This window comes from Megalops cyprinoides, chromosome 19 (assembly GCF_013368585.1).
Source record: "Megalops cyprinoides isolate fMegCyp1 chromosome 19, fMegCyp1.pri, whole genome shotgun sequence".
Classification (NCBI taxonomy): Eukaryota; Metazoa; Chordata; class Actinopteri; order Elopiformes; family Megalopidae; genus Megalops; species Megalops cyprinoides.
In genome coordinates, this window is record NC_050601.1 from 6,561,440 (window position 1) to 6,584,604 (window position 23,165).

Genomic DNA, 23,165 nt, shown 5'->3' on the forward strand with positions numbered 1-23,165 from the left:
CACATTCTCTTCCAGTTCCAATTCTTGTTATTCACGATAACATCACTACATAAAACCCAAGACTCGCCAAAATGACTGTGCAATTAAACGAAACATTTCCTTTCATGGTCATGGTCTGTTTAAACTACAGCTATGTATTAATAACACAAGACAGCGACGGCAAATGTGCGTCACGCGATCGAAAGGCTTTGTTTATTTTGTGCACCACGGAAAATGCGCTTGAGATAAACAAAAGATTGGAGAGTTACGGGCCCGCACACCAGACGATCAGATAGATACAAGCGCAATATGCAAACAAACATGCATGCATTTGCGCGGTGTGCACAGTACCAGTAAACATGCGCCCCCTAGAGGCTACACAAGTAGGCCTACAGTAGTTTTTCACTGAGTGGGCACGGGGAAAATCAACAGAATGGACAAATTGTTCAGGGAGACCGAGTCAATGCAACACTTACTGTACACCTCGGTGAAATGTGAATAAAAATGTATATATTGTTTTGACTGCTGTCCAATATTATGATGCTTTTCTTATGTGCAGTATTTTCATTGAAGGATATCGCTAGAGTGCCTGGTGATATTGCTAGATGAAACGAGCAGCTAGTTAACTGTACAACATAAATATTGTGCTTTACTTGTCGGTACATACAGCCAGCTAATTTGATTAGGAAATCAGTGAAAATACAATGTCAGACTGTCAATGAAGTTATGAAACGACCAGCGCACCACGATAATTACCGCCAAGACACGCAATTGTCCGTTTTACTTATCTTTATATTCTGTGAATGTTATAACTATGAATACCCATGAGCAACACCACGTATTTTAACTGCCATTGCTAAAAATGTAACGATTCACAGCATTTCACGTCGTCCTGTGAAAAGGCTAGCCATTTACTGTAACATCAGATTATACAGGCGAACTGGTCCCGATTGAACAGTTGGAAGAATAACTGTTTTTCCAAAATCTAACACATGGCGTCGCTGTTGAGCCACGTTTCTTTGTACCGTATATTTGACGTCCATCCCACAGCTGGTGTCACTAGGCGAAACCCAGCGGAATGGGAGGTGATGTCCCAAGATAGTGGTTTTGGTGTACCATGGACTCCCCTCATCAGGTTTGTCTCTTACACACATCCTAGACAGCCACAGGGCTATATGAGATTAGCTTTAAGATCCTGGGTCTTGAGCAATTCGACTTTATTGATATGTTGAGCAGACACCCTGATCTATGTGTACCTGAATAGCTTATGTCTTAAACGTGCATAAAGCGGGCATAGGAAAAATGCACTGTTCAAAGGCACAACAGTAGCACCCACCTTAGCATATGAAGCTACAGCCTCTTGGTGATGAATTGTTTCTCCCTGACCACAGCACCACACTGCTGTTCTTCAGACAATAAAGGGTTAAAAAAAGACCCTCCAGGAAACAAACCCCTTCCCATTACACAATATTCTGCTATGTATTTTCTTTTTAGGCATTTTAAGGCCATTTAATGATTTTTTTCCCCCTTACTTCACAGGAGAGCAAACTCATTTAATATTGGAGAAACTATTATAAAGGTGAGCAAAATACAATTTTGATGTTATGTAACAGACATTATGTAAGTCGTGCCTAGAGGAGGTTATTTAGGACACCTGTTTGGAGAATTTACAGGGGGCATACATTCTAACCATGACATGCTTTGTCCAAGTGGCACATTTCAGCAATGATTAAATTTTTTTAAAAAAGATTTAAATTCTTTCAACATATATTTCCATAATTAGTGACTGATAAATTGGTGATGGTATCTAAGATCTGAAAACATTGTAATACATGGTTCAATTTTTAAAAATATTTTTAAAAATATTTTTTAATTACTCAAATTCAAAGACAGCAATGCATTGCAATTGGAACTGATTGCACCCATAGGTTGCCGTGAGATCGTGGAGTCAGCAGCATTATGTCACAGCATCAGGTTGACAGTCTATTGGACACTCTCTGACCTCACTGCAGAGTGAATGATAATAGCAGTAATAACCCAAGTGGGAGCCCACTGAAACATACCCTCATTATATTACTGGATGTGTACCTGATCTATTCCAAGAATCAAATTACCGGACCAGTCAGCGGGGAACCAGGTGGAGTGAGAACCAGCTGACACTGCGGCCCAAAAGGAATTAAACATGAGTTCCAGGAGATGTTGAAATCCTCCTGGTTGAGCAGAGAAGTTATGTTGCAACAATTTTCCTGATTCAACTAAAGTCTCTCAAGTTACGAGGTGCGCGTCTTCTGCTCAAAGTTGAAACACTTGGATCCAGAGCAAAAACCCCTTCTAAACTAAAAAAAAACTAGCTTCTTATATTGATTCAGACCTAAAGAATTACAGACGGATTGGGTGAAACACCACACATGGATATTTTGTGGGGCATGATTTCTAACAATTATGCTTTCATACTCCTTAACATAACCAAGTTGTCAGTTTTAACTTGTCCAGTGTTGGCTTGTCTTTGGGCTTTCTTTTGCTTAATGTGTCCCTAATGGCACTAGAAACAATGGTCTGCGAGGAGAATTTGTACATTTATGGATATACCAATGTGCCATTGGGACTGCTTCCAAGAGTCAATGAGGAAGTGCCTCTGTGTGAGAGTGAAGTTGTGTATGCTTGTTCTAATTGTGGGGATGACAGCTCTCACTCTCCACCTGTCAGCTGGTGAAACAATATGAGAATCTGAGGCAGAAAGGATGGAGGGGGTGGAAGACAAAAAAGATGGAGAGAAAAACAGGATAGTGTGGGTGGTGGAGAGGGTGTGAAGAAAAAAAAATATACAGGCCCGGTTATCATGATGTAATTTGGTGTAATTGCATGATTATAATTAGCATAGTAAAATTACACAAATATATTCAGACTGCTAGCGACCATTCTGACCTCTGCCTTTTAACCCTTTCCTGCACGAATGCCCTCGGCAAAAGGACTTTCTCGAATTCTCAAAGAAGTTCAGATCAAGAACACACTCTATCTACAATACATTCTGATATAGCTTCTAAAAATGAGGCCAGAATCCATCCTAGCTTTGCAACTTGATTTATAATGTTGATGTTATTGTCATTTTCAGTGATTATTACTGAGGGTACTTGAAGCATTACGCCTCTTCCTACAGTAATTTTGTTCCTGCTCTGTGATGAAGTACCATGCCCGTATTCCATATTGAATCTCATGTGAGCTACTGTATGCACAGTGCAATTCTTGCACTTTCTCTACCAATAACAAAAGCCTACAGTAACTATACTCAACCTTAAGACAGTGACCTTGTCTTGCTTCTGTTGTATCCAGGGGAAAGGAGGGGGTTCTTATTTCTCTACTGGTCTACCTGCAATAATAGCCATGCTCTCTCATTTTAATTATCATCCTCATCCATGGTCCCACAGTCTAAAGCCCTCAACTTTAACCCCCACTTTATAAAATGGTATGCCCCATGAATGCCCCCATGGTATTCCCAGGAATGCCCCCATCCTTTCTCAATCAGTTGAGTGGGAGCCGGTCTGGAGTTCCCCGGCAGAGAGAGAGACTGCCATGACTCCATCGAGTGGGCATCTCCAGCCATGATCTCACTCTCCCCTCCGACTTGGCACCGGGTGCGAGAAAACTGCCCTTTTACTGAAAAATGCCAAGCGCACCACATTCCACTGCCGTACAAAAGCCCTCCTCATATGCAACAATAAGAGAAGGAGTAATTATATAATTGCACTCGTGCAGACATAAGACTCGTGTACTGTGTATTTAAGTATGTGACAATGAGTGTGTAGGTTCAAAGACTGGCCTTTTTGTGGTTAGACAGATTAGTCTATCAAAGCAGAGTGGTGAATGAGTGACCTGTTTTTTTTTTCCTTCTTGCTGATGGATGGTATTGTGTGGGAATAAGGGGGTGGAGGGTGGAGGGTGTACATTTTTTTTTTTACTGATTTCAGGTTGACAGTGGAAAAGGGAGAGGGCAGAATTTATGATTGACAGAATGCTGAGATCAATAAGGGTACTGAAAGAGAGAGAGAGAGATAGAGAGAGAGAGAGAGAGAGAGATAGAGAGAGAGAGAGAGAGAGAGAGAGAGCCACATAGATTAGCAGGAAGGGAAACAAGGAGAAACACACAGAAATACTGTTCTGTTAGACTGAGGTAGATGCATAGACACAACACAGACAGACATACAGACAGGGGTGAACCCAGCCACAGATCTACAATCAGATACAGTCAGGCACAAAAAAGGGGGTGGGCGGAGGCGGGGGGGGGGGGGGGGGGGTGCGCTCACACCCACAGAGACAATTAGTGAGACGCGCACACTCCCGCACGCGCACAGACATACACACGCACGCGTGTGCAAACACAGGGGGGAGAACCCCCCCCCCCACCCTCACAACTTCACTCCCATAGACAAGAATTGAAGCACTGTCCCTCCAGCCTGGCCCCCACCCAAAATCTCTCCCAGTGGTCCTGTCATGGGATGGGTGTGTCCCCCTCTTGCTCAGGACGGCACAGAATAGACTATTGTTAATCACAGAAGACAGAGGAGGGGAAAGGGGGTGGGGGGGGGGGTGGAATTTTCTGAAACAATGCACCCCCCCCGGCACACACATACACAGTGTATTGACGCACTTGAGGACCAGCCTGAGACGGGCGAGTGGAAACCAATCGTAACGGAGAAAGAGAGGACATGGTTTCTCCCTTTGATTCCGAACAATGGCTTTCTCAGACTTCGGATGGCAAAATCCTGACTTTGTACAGTATACAAGCGGGTCTGTCCTGCTTGTATCCCTCCTTCACCTCTCTCCTTCTTCCTCTTTTTTTTTTCCCTCTCTCGGGGTCTGTCTGTTCCTCTTCCCTGCTCCCACTACTTCTGACCTTTTCTTTTCATTTTCTTTTTTTAGTGCCCCTCTCTCTGTCATCCTCACTTTATGACTTCAAGCGCTGTGTGATGGCGGAACAAAAGATGCAGTGCTCTCGAGAGCACAGACTTCATGCTCGATTCAAAGAGACAGACAGAGAGTAATAAGAGATCTGAAAAACGGGCACGTTTTCTAACCCCGCCTTTAATCTGCGGGTCTCTGCTACGTGTCTCCCTCTGATCATGTAAACATTAATTATGCCTCACAAAATCCTAAAATTCTATCGCTAAAGTCTGCTTTCCCTTTGAACTTTAAATACGATCTTTCAGAATGCGGTAGGAATAGAGCTACTCATTTGTTCATCAAAGATTTTTTTTGTGCCTATAATGATGATGGTTCTGTTTTTGTGTTTTCTCCATTTTTCTCCCCAGGTTTGCACCGATCAACTTACTGTGGTGTGTTTTTACAGTTTACACTTTCACTTACATTTATATGGTATGACATACCATAAATCACTACATGAATGGAATTCATGGCAAAAAAACACAACAAATTCCATACAAACATGAAATGCCTTAATGTGCATTCAGTCTCAGTTTCAAACTCTAACAGCAACATTAACAAAATTAAACATTGGTAAATTTGAAAAAAAAAAAAATTCAGAATGTTGTGAAAGTTAATATTAACATCTGGTAAAAAATAAAGTAGAACACTTTGGTATATCAATATTGCCCATGTAGCCTATAAACGTAAGGACACAATGACATTAAATATAATCAGTCCATTGCACACATGCAGGTTACATAAAACATGCCCTTAGAGAGCGTACCTTCCTTTTTGATAGCAGTGGTTGTGTGACGTTGGAGTCACTGTTTAGGCGTTTGCTTGAATATGGTGACCTTTGGGCGCGTCAGAATGGAGAACGCTCTGGTTATGCAAGACCTGACATTTGGGGTCCTGTGCTGTGCTGTTCCCAAATACGGGCATTTGTACAGATAACGGGACCGATGTGGTTAAAAAGGTGAAATCGTGACACTGCGGCTGGGGCGGAGGGGTGCGTACGTGAGGCTTGTGCAATTCCAGCGACACAAATCAGTATGGTGAGTGTACCCACAGGGCAGGGGTCCAGTCTAGTTCTGTGATCCTGAATGCCAAGCAGCTGCATACATAACCACTGCCCCCTGGTGTCAGGGAAGACACTTGTCACCCACAGATCAGTGGTCCAGTGAGCTGGTCCAAAAGTTACAAAATAGTAAAAAAAAAAAAAATGATATGCACTGGAATTGTCAAGTGTAAGGCTGAGTCAGACTTTTTCAAGAGATGCCAAAAGTAATGCATGTTCATACATACCTGGTGTAATGTGACGTAGTTACTGTGCTGCCTTCATGATTGTATAATGGTGTGTGTGTGTGTGTGTGATGTTTTCATTGAATAACACATGTTTAATTGCATTGATCATCGCTAGCTGTTAGTGTTGGATCAGTTCATTCATTTTTCAGGTCTATTCCACCCCTCATTAGAATTTTAAACTGACAGGACTATTTGTTCTGGAACATAATATCCTGGTATAGCAATGTTCAGCAGGCCATGAAGGTCATTTTTAATTAATGGAGAAACATTAAAAGCGACAAAAACCATCTGAACTAGGAACTGAGGGGTTTGCTGTGGTGTAGGGGTATACCTGTTAGTAAACCTGGCTTGTAACCAAAAGGTTGTTGGCTTGAATCGGTGGTGAGGCTCTGCCCTTTGTACCCATAAATAAGCCACTTAAACTGAATTGCCTCTGGGAAAATTGAGTGGTATGAAGGGAAAATATGTGAATATGTAAGCTATGTCAGTTATCCTGGATAAGGGCATTTTGTGAGCAAATATATAAAGTTAATGCTTTAAAGTTTACAGAAAAAGGTGCCTGAAAATGAATGAAATAATTACATCAAAATAAACATTGCAGGATGCTTGCTGACCGCTAAAACATAAATTCAATGCAGAGTATAACTTAAAACAGGTTGAATTCTATATGAGTTCAAAATGAGCTCTCTCAAACTCACATTGCTGTTGTATGAAATGCATAGAATGCAGGCTTTCCAGAGAAAAAAGACCCAGGGTCACAACCTGAAAGCTTGTGCGCTATCTTAAACACAGAACCTGAAAAACTCCCAGGCCATGGGAATTTGACGTCAAAGACGCGTCCTGGACAAAAAAAAAGTAACCTTTTTGAACAGCATTTTCATATTTCACTGGTATTTCCGGTCTGTTCCACATTTTAAAAATAAAGGCCATCAGAGTAATCATTATAACGCTAACAATAATAACGGCGGGAACCAAATGAAAGCCGGCAGAGCCTTCCTGACCTTTCTGGGCTAAACTGGTCTTGGCTTGGTGTGTGTGTTGCAGGACCCATTGTGTTTGAGGCCGTTATCATTGTATTGCAGTTTCCTTTTGCTCCTGCAAAGGAGGGGGCCAGTGGGTAAGACAGAGGGTGAGAAGGAGAGAGAGAGAAAGAGGGGTACAAAGACAGTGAGAAAGGAGATGCAGACTGACACAGAAAGTGTCTCTCTCTCTCTTAGACTCACATAGATTCCCTATCTATCAATCTATCTATCTATCTATCTATCTATCTATCTATCTATCTATCTGTCTATCTCATGCACACACACATACAGTACAAAGGCTAACATATTTACAAAATTGCACATTAACGCAAAGACGTACTGAGAAGTACATACAGAAAGCATACAAATGCAGTATGTTCCTTCACATATTCCTTTACCATCCTATACTGCACCTGTGAAGACCACATTTTCCATACTGCCAAATAATAGCTAATTGTAATGAATGCATATGCACACACTCTCGTGCGCTGTAGTGTTATAAAGACATGCACACACTCACACACACACACACGCGCCCACACACACACACAGACTTCATAAACAACCCAATCTCTCATGCAGCTAACCCCATTCAGCTGCTCCTTATCAGTGAAATTGCAGAAAGGCAGGTAAGACCAGCAGAGGAATTTGTGAGGCCTGGCAAGCAGATAAGTACACACGAATCCCTGCTATTTTTAATCCAACGCTACCAATGACTCCTCCTCAAATCACCATCTCAGAATGTGTTTTCCCCCATCGCCCTCGGGGACTCCCCATTCGACAATAAGGACATCATAAAGCATGCATGAATAAAGAAAAAATGAAAAACATTCCAGGTGATGCGACTTACCCCTGATTGTGTTTCCTGGGATTTACAAGGGGATGCACTTTCAGCGTATGGTGATTTCCAGGTGCATTGTGAAATATTTGCATTATAGTTCTGTAGCATTGTGGTCCATCCACACAATCTTCAATGGACTGCCATTAAAGCTCATTCAACGACTTTTACCACAAAATGTAAACACAGACACCTGAAACTTCTTAGATTGCCTACATTTCATCACCAATGATTAAATGCCATATTTAATTATGAAAGTTTAATAATAAGTAATGATGCCTTATTTAAATTTTATCACTTGCAAACAGAAATGGAGAGAAAAGTTGGCATTCTTACATTGGTGTTTATTTGTGTTCTCGTGTCCATAGTTACCTGGATGTGTTGACATTTTAATTCTGAGGGAGAATTTTACATGGCCCAGGTTTTCAATTCTGACTGCTGCGAGCTACGTATAGATTATTTTGTAGTCCAATGAAATCAGTTAGTGCGCTTAATTTCATGACCTGTCAACACAAGCACTGGCAAATCAATTATGGAAGGCACAACAGCTTTCTCCTAATGAGAAGAAAGTGAAAATTACAGTAAGAACGTTAAAGATCAAAGAACAATGACATTGATGACTGCATAAACCACAAAAGTGCTACTTAGCAGTGCTGTCATTCTGTCCCTATATATCTGTCAATGTTTGACGATGTAATAGCAACAATAACCCTTTCAATCAATTCTAGCTGTAATTACATATGGGAAACACAAAGAAAACAATTGAAAGGACTGAGGGTTTGCGGCACCGCACTGATCTGGAAACGCAGGCAGCAGGAAACGCGGTCCGCACCTGAGAAGCACATGCCTACAGAAACCACAGATTAGAGTGGGAGGGACTCTCAGTGAAGTAATGTCTGCTTCTTAGACAATACGCCCACACATCCTCGCTCCCTGGCCCTGCCAACAGGGGGTGCTGTTGTGCTCAGTGGTATGTGAATGAGTCATCCCCCCCCCCCTTCCTTCCCCTGTCCATGTCTCCCACACACTTGTTCTCTTCTCCCCAGTAGTTGGATGTATGGAGCGAAAGGACAGGGACCGGGGGGGGGTTTGGGGGGCGGGCGACGGAGGAGTGCTGCTGGGAGAAACTCAAATCCAGAAGGACACACACATCACGGAACAAACGCGAGCATTGATAGATCAAGAGAATGAGAGGGAGACAGAGAGAGCGAGAGAGAGAGAGAGAGATGGAGGGAGGGAGAGAGGGAAGGACTGAAAGGGAGAGAGAAGTTTTATGGCCGTACATCCGCACAGAGACTGGATGACCTTCTTTGCAATGCTGTCTGGGCACTTAGGAGGGCGACCATTCTGTGTTACAGCACCAGTGGCCATTGTATTAGGCATTGGAAAGCCCCTGTGTTTTGTCTGGTCCCAATCACCACATGGTGTGGAAAAGGTCAAGTCAAAGTGAGCATTCGCTCAATATTGCCTTTCTCTGCATATGTGCCTGAAGGTACATAGCCTTGTTTTTACATAGGACTTGACACCGGCCATAATGCAATTCTTGGGGCTTCTTCTGTAACCCACATAGAAAAAAAAAAACATCAGCAAAATAAATATCTAATGAATAAATACATCAGTGCAAACCAATTAGATCCATGGTAGTATTTAAAAAGCTTGTTGCCTTTCCACATCTCTCCTGTGCTCACTCTGAGCAAGATAACGGTGTACAGCAAATCTACCCTGCACCATCAAAGCTGTCCAACCATTGTTTGCCGAGCTGAGGAAACAGGGAATTCTGTGTTATTGTTGGATAGAGGAGAGAGAGTGGGAGCTGTGGGCGGTGTGGATCTAGGAGTGGGGGGAATCGCTGGTACCCGATTCGTTTCGGAAGAGGGACTTGACCAACTCCTTCCGAAACGGAACCGAGGCAGGACAGGAAAACACCTGGAAACCGAGAACAAACAAATACGAAAGAGGAAGCAGAACCAAAGAGTTAATGTTAAACACACGTGTACGGTGGAGGCAGGGTGTGTCTCACTATGGACGTGAAAAAAAATGAACTGGTGAACGCTATCTCCTTTCATTTGTGACATATCCTCAATCACTGACTGGACAAATTGTTTCAGATTGTAGCAACTGGGTGTTTTTGGAAAGAATTACTCAAAAAATGATCATTCACATAGGGAATATATAGGAATTCACATAGTGTCTATGATAATGGATTATGTCCAGGATGATTATAAATTACAGGAACAGGAACAGATGCATCAACCAATTTATATATCAAAACGATTTTATCAGTAAGCATTCAGCTGCTATGCACGCCATGAGCCAAAACTGATAGAGGCCTCTTTCAGCCATCCCTGCAGGTGATGTTGACACTATGGTAGCTGTGCAGACACCATTGCACAAGCCTGCATTGTTCCCCTGGCTTTTAAGGTCAACAGAGGGAGAATCAGATAGCAAACACAAACACTGTCTTTCTATACTTACAATAACAGTAAGACATGAAAGCGTGATACCACAGTCTAATTACCTGCTATTTGTAATCTGCATACCAAGATGGCAAGGAATTATTCTTTTAGCCCAGCAATAGAGTTATATAAAGCCCAGCTGTAGTACCCTTCTGTGTGGGAAAACTGCTGTACTGACATCAGGTTATGCCACAGATATTCTACATTATGGCCAGATATTCTGCTCCTACATTTCTTCTGTCTTCCATACACCCTTGTTTAGGGGGTTCAGGTTGGAAACACAAGGTTCCCATGTCTGTATTGCTACTTTAGCTCTGTTTAACAGCGCGCCCATTCCAGAATGCTCAAGAACACGTGCAAGAAAACTTTCAACGTGAAGCAGCTGACTCTCTTGTCAGCTGTAGAATATCTGTGTTTCTGCCATACAGCCACAACGGGGTTCTACTTTTTTCACTCTTCACACCAGAGGTATTTATGCAAACGCTTTCTGAGCTTTTTGATAGCAGACAGCATGTGGTAACTGCTGCCAGAAAGGCAGAGAGATAAGAACACACCCAGGCCCATCCAGAGCCTCGGGCCTCAGCCTCTTAAATGTGGTTGGAGGAGGAAACTTGGATTTCCCCTTCTGCTGTCTCTTCTTCTTGGTCTCTCCTTAACTACTAAACCTTTCTGTCATTTTACAGTCCTCATTTCTTTCTCTCCTTTCCTTTTTTTGCCCTCCAGTAGAGCAGTGATCTTTATTATTATTATTATATTGTGCATGGTCTTCCTCCCTGTCTGCCTCTCAGATACACCTCTCCCATGAGCTCTTACACCTACATAACTACGTTGGTTCTTCTGTCCAGAGCCTCTTAATTCAACCCACACTGCCTTCTCACTGTATCCCATAACCCATCAAAATCACTCCTGTTTCTGTGAAAGAACGGGTCATTGCTGTACAATGGTACTGATGTGCAATATAGTTATTTTTTCTATGCATAGTTTTGTCTGGGCTTGTTTAATGTTCTGATTTAATTTACAGGTACTGCTTCTCCAGCAAAAGAAAAATGTGCGTGTTTTGTGTGCATTTTGTGTGCACACATATTTTCGTGTGTGTGAGTGTGCATGTGCAAATGTTTATGTGCATGAACATACAGCTGTTTTATGTTTTATTGAGGTTATCTCATAAATCTCAAAAGTCCCATTAGTTCCTGCACCTGAAGTATTATCTAAGCTTGATGAAATTTGCTATCTATTGAAGACTTGTCCTATGTACAAATAAAGTGCATGCATGAGGACACACACACACACACACACACAAAGAATTGCAATGAATTGGAAATGATCTCACAGGGGAGAACAGGACAGAATGTGCTCACCAGGATGATCAGTTTAGATGAATGCCTTATCAATCAATGATACCATGTGTTTTTTTTAAAATTATTTAACTGTCCATTCAGCTTTTACACATCAGTAGACCCAGTAACTATATGATCCAGAGGAAGGTTGGCTGAGCTGGATCCTCACCCAGATGGCACAGGGAGCAAGGCGGAGCCACACCTGCACAAGGAAGTCAATTTAGAGGCACCAATCAGCACAGACCGCAGGAGGGAATCAGAGTACTCTTAGGAGACACATGCAGACATGGTGAGAACTTACAAACATCACACAGGCAGTGGCAGATTTGAACTTCACACCCTGGAGCTGTCCCTGAGCAGCACTAACTGCTCACACCCAACACCCAGAACCACAGTTTGGCTGGATTACCAAAGTTGTACTGTCAGTCATACAGGTAATCCGTTCTATAACGGTACGACACGTTCATTTCGTTATCACATGCATTTTCAATAAGAAATACCACCAGAGAAAAATACCACTAGATAGGTGAAACTGAATGAGAAGGAGAAACAGTGAAGTTGATCCTCTGCAAGTTGGCTGGAGCCAGAACACTAGAGTAATCAAAGGTGCTCTCCAGAATCTTGTGGGTAGAGCAGGCAGAGAAGTGTAAAACACTGACTAGTGTAAGTCTATCAGATGTTAACCTGCCTTTACTCTTTCTTCACCTTGGCTAAAAGAAAAAAATTGTCAAAATACGAACAAAAAAATAAAATGCATGAAAATATGAAATGCAACAATACCAGCATGTCACAAAAACATCAACACTCTTTTCTTATGTATTTTTAACCCCCGTATAATGTACAATGTACAGCAAATGGATCGTTGCCAATATATTGTGGGCACATATTTTCATGTCTGAAAAAAATTTCAGCATTTTATATTCCTCATCCTTTCTACTTTCTCATCTCTCTCTCTCTCCCCCCCCTCTCTCCCTGTCTCTCTCTCTCTCTATATATATATATCTATATGTGTGTATGTGGGTGTGTGTGTACTGTACATGTATACATGTACTATACACGTGTGTACTATATATAGCACACAGTACAGCCGGGGTCAGTCCAGTGGCAGTCCATTGGCGGGGCTATATCATCAGTAAAGCTGACAACCCGATCACAGCACGTTACACTCATGTGAACCGTCGGCAGGAAGTTGCCTCATAAACAGGAAAGAGAGAAGACTGGATATTGCTGTAGGGAGTGGAAGTGCTGTCAGGCATACAGCACACACCTGTGTCCCTTCTTCTCCATTTCTGTTCCTGTCTGTCCCTTGGTCACAGTGTAGCTGGGGCCCGCTACGGCGTATAATTACTGAGCGGCCATTCCTTCCTCCTCTTCCCCAGCATGTCTGTATTACTCGGGCTTCTCTTACTCAGATGTCTCTCTCTCTCTCTGAGGATGAGGGAGATGTAATGAAGTGATGCGTTTCCTGACACAGGAATAAACACGGGCAGTGTTCTGCAGGAAGTTGCTGTCAGACAGAGTGGAAGTCCCCTCAAACAGACAGCGATGGGGGGAGAGAAAAACGGTGAGATCCTTGACACACACACACACACGGGATGGAGTGGGCAGAATGAAATTGGCCGCAGTCCATGCCCTGTGTTACAGATCCATTGAATGCAGCGCTGTTGTTGATTACAAACAGGTTTCCTGGCAGATTGCGGCTTCACGGCCACTGCTGTCTGTCGCAGAACCCCAAAAACTGTAGGACAATCCACAACCCTTACAGCACTGGGCCTCAGTCTCAGTGTTTAAATCCAGATTTAAATGTCTCTAAACAGCCTGCCCTGAGCTACAACAGTAATGTTTGTGCCAGGGCAATCTCATGACAGCTGCCTGAGAGGCATGTCAATAAAAATCAAGAGAGATTACCCTGGCTCCACAGTCTGTTGTCCACGTAATACTAATTTTAAGGGCTGGAATCTTACAGATTCAGGTCTTGACCTGATTCAGGTCTGTCTTCTTTTAAGATCTGATTAGCAATCTGTATAAAGCTCACACTCAACTACTTGATGTGCAGAGTAGTCAATTGTAGCTTTACCAGTCTGAAATCTGCTTTTGTCTGGGTCTATTCTACTGCCGGTTCTAACAGCTATTTTGCACATTACTATTTTGCATTAGTGCAGAGCTTACAGAAGCTCATATGTTCACAGTGTAGCCTGTGTTTTGCAATTATTTCATCAGTGGACAATATTTTATTTTCAAAGACATATTGAAATTAAAAGCTGCCTGTTTTTTTTTTTTTTATTTTGTACGGAGTACAGTTCTGAAGAGTTCTTTGTTCACTGTTACATTGTTAATGCGTTAATTCAGTAGGATGCTGATCAGAGGGGGGCACACCTACAGGTGAGCAGGTAAACAGGAGTGAAAGAGAAAAAGTGCCGTTAAAGGTATCTGTACTTACATTGCTGTGCATTATTGAACCGCATCTCGGGTTACTTGAAGCGGAAAGGTAAAACTGATTGGCAGAGACATCTCGGCCAATTGACAGAGGTATGTCACCTCTCAGCAAACTGAAAAAGCGAATGCTGGCATACCCAGAGAACCAATATCAAGATGACTGACATGTTGCCTGCAGAACATTTTAAGGTTATGGAAGAATGATGCCAAAAAAAAAAAAACTAAAAAACAAAAACAAAGTTAGGGCATGTTTTTCGGGAGAACGTATAGCAGGCACGAAAACGATTTCTTCACAAATAACTCAGGGGCCAACAGGACTGCGTGTTCGGGCGCAGTATTACGTTGAGCTGGTACCGGTTTTGTCAGCACAGAACTCTCAATACTGGCAAGGTGGGTGACTGACTTTTCTCCCAAATGCTCTCCCTCTCTCTCACTGTGTCCACTGCCGCCTTTGCCTGCCTGTTCTGTTTTTCTCGCTCTCTCGCGTCCCTCTCACGCTGTCTGTCTCTCCCGCGTCCCCCTGTGTGAGCGTGTCTGTCTCCCTCTCTCTGTCTGGCTCTGTGCTGCTGAATACAAGCCACATTCCAGGCATGCCTGGCTGTCACTCACTCCCTCCCTGCTCAGTCTCCTTCCCCAGGATTCCGGCTCTCTCTCTCTCTCTCTCTCTCTTTCCCTCTCTCTTTCTCTCTCTCTCTCTCTCTCTGCATGTTGACAGGACCGTGCTTGAACGCGATTGCAGGGTCCGTCACGCACCCCGCCAGCCCTGCGCTCTCACTCGCCCGCTTCCTCCACGGAGCTCCACGTGAGCTCCCGCACGCGGGCCCTTCCACCTTGCTCTCGTTCCGTCCGCCTCCTGACCATCTTTGCGGTCAAGATTCAAGGCTGCTCTCCCGCACAATGCGGAAATTTCGCTTCCCAAACTATACATTGTACTCTCCTGTAACCAGGCCCAGTGCTATTGGGGTGCTTAAGGGTTCATTGCACCCCAAGACGAACCTCAGTACTCCCCCAGTTGTCTCCTTTTATCCCCATGGCTGCATAGTATTGATGACTTTTTCTGACAAGTGGATCCCTGTGGATTGCAGTTACACCCCTCTGTATTTTCTCCTAGTGCCAAGGCTGCCTGTAACCCTGTTTTAGCACTTTATTGTGAAGCAAGCTGTGAAAGATGAACAGTCCAGCACCTGTAATGTTAAATGCTGATCACCACAATCTATGGAGAAGGCTCAGGGCATCTACACTGATATCACAGCCCAACAGCAGCATTTTACAGTATTTTACTGCAGTTGGTGTTGGGTGTTCCATGCATGGATGGGAGAACAATAGTTATGAGGCATGGGAAAGAACAGGCTTTCTACAAATTGCAAAGTTGCAAGGAATGTCTGAGACTGGGATCTTAGCTCATCTTTACTGTACTGAATATGGTATATGTTAAATCTTCAAAAACAAACCATACACACACACACACACACACACAGAGAGAGAGAGAGAGAGAGAGAGAGAGAGAGAGAGAGTGTATACATAGCCATTCACCTAAAAAAAATTGCATATCTTTAACCACATTTCCTGTAAAAATATTTATGGAAGGTAGCATCACGTAGGGTGTGATGCTCATTACAGACTGCCAAAATAATCCGTGGACTTTATAAATCGTGTTTTATGTGTCCTGTTCATATTTTTAGGAGTTTGCTCTGCTTGGGTTTGTCAGGATATAAAAAAGAGCAGACCAACGTAACTACCTTCCTTTAACTAAAAATATGTATATATACAGCCGTATTCCGAGCATCGCAGGTACCCGACACCACGCTTTTGGAAGGATGCTAGTTTCTTAATGCATGCGGTTTGCTCCTTGCTCTGCCGTCGAGTGCATGTGTTTTTGGAACCGTATCCCCGTGCCTAATTGCGGGTCACTCAGCAGCAGCCTGGACGGCCGCCCCCCGGTGTTCCGCCGCGCTCAGCAGACCGCCAGAAGATTCCAGCCCGACGCGGAAAACGGCTGCGTCACCTGGGTGGTCGGATACAGCCGCTCGCACTCTCGGGCAATAATTTACGTTAACGACGGAAAGCTTCAGAAATGCAAAACCGCGCTAATTTGCTAGGGAGACATCTTCCCCTCCCTTCCTCCGTCTGTCCGAGCACCACATGAAAGAGCGGGGTGAAAGACGGAGGGATGTGGAAGGAGGGGCAGAGATCTGAGAGCGCAGGTGCATGCAGCCGAGTGCTCAGGAACGTAGATGGAAGGGGGATAGATGAAAAAATGCAGAGCTAAGTGGAGGCTTTAGCGGCTCAAAATCATAATGTCTGGTAGGGAGATATGCTGCACGAGACGGGGGGGGGGGGGGGGGGGGGGCGCACATGATACTCCATATCCAAAAATTACATGTGTGTACTTAGAGCACAGCGTAAGGATACATTAACTTGTCTCATTGACAAGAGAGGTAGATAAAGGTTACTCTACTGATCAGTTTAAGGGAGATTGTTTTCCAATGAATAAAACATTAGTTAGCTTATCAGGTTCGATATGAGTAAAGCGATGGTGCAAAGGTAAATGCGTTCAAATCAAACAACGTTCGCCAACCATTGCAAACTGGTTGCTATAACACGAATGGATAGCAACAATTCTTTCAGCAATGCACAACTTTTCAAAAAGTGAGTCTGAAACAAAGACGCCCCGTTAAAGTAAGAACGTTTATTCATTTATTCAGAGAACATTTATTTAGAACATTTATTCAGGTTTAGTGTCTGTTGTGGTCATTACTGTATAATACTATCGCATTCAAGAAGTCCTGATTAATACGTGCATTTTCATTTGTGTTTAATGTGGACGTGAATCCAGGGATGGAACGAGTGAGGTGCAAATACAGGGCTGTGTACCCGTAAGAAGCCCCTCGCTGAGCTCTAGAAGTTTTGGAGAGCAACTCGCCCTCTTCCAACGGCAGAGGAAAAAAAAACGCACTCTTCTCACAGCGAGAGGGGAATTTCCCACAGCCGTCAGATCATAAGCCGTACCTCTGCATCTGACTATAACCTCAAGACACCTGCAACCATAACAACCTGCATCAAAACGGGGACACGATCATAAATAACAAATCACGCCTTATAAAAGTGACAAGTTAATACCGCATTTTTCCGCACACACGCACTCTCTCCTGCTCTCTCCCTCCCTGTAGGGCTACCCTTTTCCTCAAACAGAGAGAGCTTTATTTGCCAGTGAAAAATGACAGTGCTCTCGAAAAAATCTGGAGGCTCTCAGAAGATCCATAAGGGGGTCAAGGGTTCTTGAGCTCATTTTCCGCAGCTGTGGCTACTCTTGTTTACTCTTGCAATATAACAATCCTTACCAAATGACCAAGCTTGCTATCATGAAAACTGCTTCAGCAAAATTCTCACTTTAAAGATCAGTTTCTCTGCCTGTTCTATTTCATGCTCACCTGACTCTGGCTTCTGCCAAAACCTGTGATCATCGAAGATGATGTGCCTATTTGATCCACATATGATCTATTTTATTGTACTTGAATAATGTTTTATTAAATAGCCACATCCTTCTTAAATGTTCTCATGTTTATGTTGTTTGTGGGTTTTGTCAGAACCATGAAGTCTTTAAAAATGACAGTGTGTTTCAATCGCACTGGATCGTAGTAACTCAATAGAGGGAAAGGACAGGACAACCATAACATTACTGTAATGGAAAGACATACAAATTCGGATAGGCAGGTAGGGTACTTTTCAACAGCATATAAATAACCTTTCCATGGAGGCTATTGTGTAGTGTCTGGAACAGCTGGCTACCTTATACAGTATTTAAAGTCTATCATTCAGCTTATTCGGATGGAAAACAATGAATCAAACAAATCGTAAATTATACCGATAAACGGCCAACGGCTTTGTTGTCTGGCGGGTTAGCGCAGTAAATAGTTTTGTCAATCAGATTTGTTTTGATCCAGATAACAAGCACATGGGGCGAGCAGAGCGAGGGAGGGGGGGATCTGAAACTGATGTGCCAGGGGCCGAGGGGAAAATATGACCCAGAGTTAAAGGCTGCGGATGGAGGGGAAGCCGTTTTGTTAGTGGAAGAAGGGAAGGCTGCCAAACGAAACTGAGTTGTCATGTGGAGCAGAAATGGATCACCACAGTGAGGTTGGTGCAGTATGCTGCTGTTCACCTGTCACAGTTGTGATAGTGATTTGTGTGTTGTCACCATTCATACCACAGTGCCCGAGATGCTTGAGCATCTACCAGCACAGACCTTCCCAGTGAAGCCATATGTGGTCATGGTTGCACCTGGAATGCAATATGAAACTGAATCAGCTCTGGGCTCCTATCCCAGTAGCTCTCTTATGACAACGTCCTCTGCTGTTCAGTTAGGCTGGAACACACATACCTCTACCCCATCCAACACAGACACACACACACACACACACACACACACACCCACACACACACGCACACACAATCTTGCGAACACTTGGCACATCTAAAAATGTGTGTTTGTGTGTGTACAATACGTGTACATTAACATTCATTCATTTGGCAGATGCTCTCATCCAGAAGGACCTACAAAAGTACATTCAACAGGGTTGGGCAGCCGTCCTTCCAAACCTATTTATTATCGCTCTGTCTCTTTGCTCAGATTTCATCTTTGCGTCAACCCCAATGTTTTTCCCGTCAGTGCATCGTATTTATCCTATATTATCTGTCGTCAACCGTTATTAAATTCATAATTAATATTCCTTACAGCCAGCTGCTCTGTGCATGTCCTGTGCTGCGTATATTTAGTGCAGTGTGTCAGCTTCCTCTGCCATTGCCTCGGGAACACAAACAATGCAGTTTGTTTCATTCTCCACTCCGTCTGCTCACCAGTTGTGATGGAGTCCCGTTCATCTGCGAGGAGCTCTGAGAAACGCTGAGAGCTTCACAGCGCATCGCCAATAAGGTCCCCGTTCTTTTTTTTTTTTTTTTTTTTTAACAGTTACTTGTCAAACAAGCAGAAGATCGTTCTCAAGATTGGTCCCATTTAGGTTCCTCAAGTAATCCGCCGTTATATCTCCGCTTCCTATCCCAAGCCATTTAACAATGACTTTCACATTACTGTAGTGCCCATTTCAATACCATCTACATTATAATTCACATTGCAACTCTCATTTTCATTCACAAAACCGTTCATACTCCTTTCAGTTAAGATTCTTGTTGCATTGGTTATTTTTTAACAGTAGTCAGTGCAACCTCAAGATGCTCTTATTCCAGATATGGAAGGAGTCTCTGGAATATGATGGCAACTGTAAGGAGACCTCACAAGTATGCCACAATGGCTAAGTGGTTATGTGTGTTTGTATGTACAGTATATGTGTCTATGTGTGTGTGGTATATGCACGGTAACAGGTAGCACTTCTCAGAGAGACTGTGTTCTCTGTGTTCTTTCTTGGTTCTCTTGTAGCATTCTGGTTGCTAACGACGCTCTTTAGGAGTTAAGGTGCAGAAGGATGGTGGAATGTCAGGTGGCAGTTGGGTGGAACATTCTAGAATGGCGCATAATTCCATTCTAATATTCAGAAGTTGACAGTCTGTGTTCCCCAGAGGATTTTTTTGACCCACAGAAGTACAGCAGCCACCACCTCCTCCTCTTCCATCAGCAGTGCAGAGGGGATTGCTGAGGAGCTCAATACCCTTGATGGGTCCCCCTCGAGAATGTGCTCACAAGCTTTTCGGCCACAGACAGGCGCAAACTTTTCTGTCACTATTCCACACTTGTCACAAGACTTTCATGCGAAGGCTAGAGAGGGAGAGGGAGAAGGGGAGGGAGGGAAAGGTTCTTGAAAACCGTCCAACAGCTTCAACCAGACTTGACCTCTGATCCGCTCCTCAGCCAGCACAACGCATCTCTTCATGGCTTTTGTTGGGAGCTGAATTGCCACAAACCCGCAGCCACCCACTGCTGGCTTCTGGGGATCCACCCGACTCAGGACAGTAAATAGAGAAAGGCCAGTAAAAGGGGGCTCTGGGATTAAAATCAAAGCCTTCTCCACAGCACCCCCAATCACAGATACCCCCACAATCCTGACACGCTCCAGACAGATAGAACAGTGCGGTCCACATCCACAGCGCATGAATGCACCATATTGTACAGAATCACATAGCACAGCATGTGGCATGCCTTCAAACAGTGAAATACTACACAGAGGGACAATTATGCTGTATTCACATCGTTGCAAATCTGATGATATTAGCTTTTTGGCTACACTTATTGAGGCAAATATTGCCGTCTCAGAACACCACACAATTACTGAAAGAGATTTGCTGCTTTCGACCACCGTTTGAGTCGATATCATTTAATCTGGCCCACAATACAGTGTCCTCCCAAAGCAATGTGCGCTTATGTGGATTATCTCACAAACTGTATCAGAACGCTCTGTTTTAGGTTATAATTTGGATTTAGGGTAGTTGACTCAGAGACAACACAGCCCCAACATTTCGTCACTCTACATATGCAGAAATAAAAGGTCATAAAGTCTAAAAATAGCATGCCTGTGATATTTAGCACACCTTTTACTTCCTTCGCTTTGGGTGATGCTATGGGAACCTCTGAATACTCAATGACTGGACAGTCATGGCAACGACTGCATTTGAAAAGAGTGCTGCTCCTGCTGCAATTGGTGTGCACTTCATTCAGTCCAAATCCAAATCAAACCCTTAGCACACAATTTGCCATTTAATTCTGAACATAAGGAAGACCTAAAGAAGACGAATCTCATTTTTCTGTCAAAACACTCGTTCACCCGTGACATGCATTTAGCAAGCATATCAAAAGAGAGGAAGTCAACGCACTAGATAATCCATCCTGAGTTTAACCTGGAGCTACACATATTTAAATCTGACAAGGGCCTAGCCGTAGAACTAGGTGTCACTCTTTTGTTGTTATCATATTACTTGAAACGCCCTGGCTGAACATCAAGGCGTGTTGTCTAGAGAACAACCCCCCCTCTCTTCGCCTCTGTATAAACGCATTCGGCGGTAAATGAGATTGGTGGTCCTGCCACAGATGTACAGACGTCACCGTGTCAGATGTGGCTGCTGATGTGTCCCTGCTCGCATTCATACTGCCTCGCCATGAATCATCTTTCCGCCTGGGGACCAGATAGCAGCTCCATTCATCATCTCCTTAGCGTCCCCTGGGCAATTAATACTCCGCCATTCGGCAACGTGACGAGAGCCGCAATCCAGCATGCCTGAATGGATCGAATGAGCTGTACGTCACGAAATGATGTTCATTATTAGGGCTCGGCGGGAGAAACACACTCGTATTTTCATGACTAGCAATGCTTTCTTTTCTCTCATTTTAATACAGGCATATTCAACCACTAAGTATTAACACAACATTAAACAATACTTGATATGAGTATCCATCTAGCATAATGATCTGAGACCCAAACAGGAGCACACCAGAAATATCTGAAGCAAACTGTACATAAGACCATTCTGTAATGACTGGTGATGATTGGTAATGACTCAGTCCATTCGCTTCTCTAACTTCATTTTCATACCTGTATCTTTTAACTGAAGTATGGTTTACTTTTTATGGAGAAGGAACCCTATACAACATGTGACATTTTTGCCATTGTTCTTTATTATGTGGTGGTAACGACGTGCTGAAGAAATGGCATGCATTATGGAATTTCAACATTCAACATTTTCTCATTTTCTCATGTGCATGTGTGTGAGGCATGTGTTTCGTCTTTTTTTTGACGAAAAAGGAGAATGTGTTTTATTTTATTATAGCGCCGAATGTTATTACAATTCATTATTTGACTGTTTTAATGTTGATTTGTAAGGGGTTTACGAAATGAATATAAGTAAATGTAAATGTAGAAAAACGCTACGTGATAATTCAGACGACAGCCGCTACAGGGAATGAAAGCTGAAGAACAAATAAGTGCTATGTTATACTTGTAGATATTAATCTACCTTAAATATTCTACTGTATTCAACAACCACTGGATTTTACTGTAGCTTTTTATGCTATGACAGATCGCTGAAAATATTATATTAACTGGCTATTCAACGACGTGCAGACAACATATTCGACACTTGTCTTAAAGACCGGCCGACTCAACTTTCTCACGAGCCACATCAGACTTCCCCTTTAAGACATCTGCGTTCAACGTTTTCTTATGCTTTTCTCCAAGAGCCCCCCCTGTCCCAAATATGGACATTACAGACATGCTTTAAAGGGGCGGGGGGAGTGATACAAACTTCAGTTGGAAAAGCTCGAACAGCATCCAGTGTAATCAGAATAGAACAGCGCTGAAGCATTCGGAACCTGAAGCAGCCTTGATAAGCTTACAAAGAAATTTGGTTTCTCAGCTCCACCACGCGCTACAATGCACTGCGCTCTAGTACACGGCATGGAACGGATGATACACGCTCGTAGGCGTAGCGAGAAGTGAAGACAAACTAAAAGTTTTATGTTTCAGTTTGAAGGATATAGATTTAATGCTAATGCAATGAAAGGGGCTTGGTAAGTTGGCCATTTATTTTGGTGACGAAAAGTGTCCCTTTGCTGGATTTTTTGTTTCTGCTACTAGATGTCGTATTGACATGTCACACACCGAGATATTGAGAAATACTTAATTTATATACATAAACGTTTCTTCTTCACTTGAACCGCTGTTCACGGAGAAGCCGTAGAAACGACTTTTTAAGCCTCACAAAGTTCTAGAAAACTGAAAGCACCTTATTTTTTTTTATTGAACGAGCTTATTTTATTGGTCACTCATTTTTCTCCCAGGATACGCTCTTATCAGGGTAAAGCGATATTTTATGTGATATCGGGGAAAGGACAAGTTTAAGTGTAGACTTATTTGAATTAACTGGAGAC